The following is a 2,500-nucleotide window of genomic DNA, read 5'->3' as shown; positions in this document are numbered from 1 at the left end:
TCAGATGAGAGGAAGGGTGGGAGGGGTGTGGAGTGTATTTAGGGATGAAATGGGTGGGAGTGTTTTTATGCCTTCCCCTTTTTGGCTACCTCCCTTGGAAGGGGGAAGAAGCCTTGGTATATGTATATGTATGTATGTATATTTTGCTTTCTTATTTGTATGCCTGCTTGTTTGCTTATAGGTGTCTATCCTTGCCAATAACGACCTTCGATGTTTTCAAGGAGGATTTCAACTTAAATGAGAGAAAATGATTGATGGTGCAATGACGGACCGCAACAAGGATGCTGATCCGGCAAGCGTATGTGTGACACATAAATCTAAATTGGACTTGTACACCTTTTCCCAGTACTGACACGTCAGCTTGGTATCTAGAACTGCCACACCATCCTGCCTGGCGTGATGCTGTTGTCTCTTTAGAGTGCGTTGTGTTCTCCAGGCTTCCTCTGAAATGATTTCCCATGTTTGGAACTTTACTCTCCATTGATTTCGGTCATTATAGTGTGTTAAGAATAGTAGGGTCTGTGTTGCACTTTTTAGTGTTTTTTTTTTCCTGGTCCTTGTATCTTTTCTTAAAAATTCCAGGTCTCCTTGGATATTTTTGAAATAGGCCGTACTTTCTTTGGTAGCCGGTCTTCTGCCACTTGATAACATGCCCTAAGCATCTTTACTGCCTCCATGCCAACATAGTGTCAACCCTAGTGCTGGTTGTCGGCTCAAGTATTTCCATGTTTAGGGCACTATCCCGTTGGAGCCGTCACGTAGTCTGTGGGATCCTTATGAGGATCTTCTCTGGCACATGTTGGAACAGTAGTGCCATAGGGATCAATGAGAGGATATCACGATTGTGCACGCAACTGGGATATCACTTTCTTGATCCTTGGTATCTCTCTTCCAGGCGCCATGACCATTATGTTTCTGATGGGATCCACCTTACTCGCAGAGGCAAAGATGTCCTTACAAACCTCATTGTGGGAGTTTGTAATGAACTAGTTCCTTTTTTGGGCTAAAAAATCAAAGGGAATGGGAAATAGAGTGTATTGGGGAAAACGGAGCAGGGTATAGTAATAATGTAGAACAATGTGTCAGTGTAGGACAAAATATCATTTTATGATATAATGTCGGTAGAGGACGAAATAATACATTAGAATGTAATGTCAAAGGACAAAATATCACGATGGGGGTGTATTAATAGTGGAGGACAAAATATCAAGATGGTATATAATGATAGTGGAGGACAGAATATCATTTTAAGAAGGGATGTCGGACAGAATGTCAGGAAACGACAGGTGGCCGGTGTGGAACGAGATGATGTAGGGAGGCGAGGTGTACATAAGAGATCGAATGACCATAGAGGACCATATGTCCATGATGTGGCAAATGTCCATGAGACATTAAATGTCAATGAAGGACCAAATGTCAATATAGGGCAAGGTGTCAGTAAAGATCAAAATTATAATGTAAGGCGTGATGTTGAAATATAGAACGTGTCAAAAAGAAACAATCACGAGTTTCTTAATACCATGTACTTTAATCCTCGTAGTATTAGGAATAAATTCCAAGAAATACAGGCATATGTCAAAAGCGAAAATCTTGATATGATAGGATATGTTGTACTGTAAAAGCAATGTTCATGCCTATGTTTTAGAGAAAGTAAAACAGGATCCATATGTTAGTTTGTGGGTAGAATTAACCCAAACAAATGGAGAAAAAATGAATATAGGTGTAATGTATAGGCCAAAAACATTATCATTAACAGACGAAAAGTGGTTGTTTCAAGAACTGTCTAGTTTCTGTAACTGGAGCTTATTGATAATGGGTGGTTTAAATTTTACTGACATTGACTGAATGACCATTGAACATGGCCATATAGGTAGTTGCTTGATAGATTTTCTTGGTAACAATTACTTAGTTCAGAACGTAAAAGAAACCACAAGATATGAAAACTTACTCGATTTATTGATAACTAGCCATGAAAGCATGATAACCGATGTAGAAGTTGGTGAAACTATTGCAAATAGGGACCACAACTTAGATAGATTCAAACTGCTAAAATTTTTAGAATAGATACTTGTGTATCTAAAATACCCGATTTTAGTAAAGCTCAGTTCATAGAACTACGTTTGGAGCTTCATCTTACAGATTGGGAGGCAAAATTGAGCAAAGGACTTGTAGATCAGATGCGGAAAATATTTCAAAATACGCTTACTAAGATGATTCATACTTACATCCCGTTTAAGGACAGACGCCCCTCAAATCAGGCTCGTCCAAAATTTTTAAAGAGAGACAGGCTTATAAGAAATACAATTGCTCAGGTGTACTTAATGGCAATCAAAATTATGTAATAATACAAAGAGATATAAAAACGACAATAAAAAAGAAAAGAAAACAACACTATGAAATCAATATCGCTGACAAATTGAAAGAGAATTCCAAAGAACAAGAAATAATGGTCTCAAACTGTCAGGAAATAGATTTAATTTGGAAGTGGGTAGAAATAATT

The sequence above is a fragment of the Oratosquilla oratoria genome, unplaced genomic scaffold (assembly GCF_046742065.1).
Source record: "Oratosquilla oratoria isolate Oo_2021 unplaced genomic scaffold, ASM4674206v1 SCAFFOLD202, whole genome shotgun sequence".
In the NCBI taxonomy this organism is placed as follows: domain Eukaryota; kingdom Metazoa; phylum Arthropoda; class Malacostraca; order Stomatopoda; family Squillidae; genus Oratosquilla; species Oratosquilla oratoria.
The sequence above is the reverse complement of the archived record's forward strand: the minus strand, read 5'-3'. Positions refer to the sequence as shown.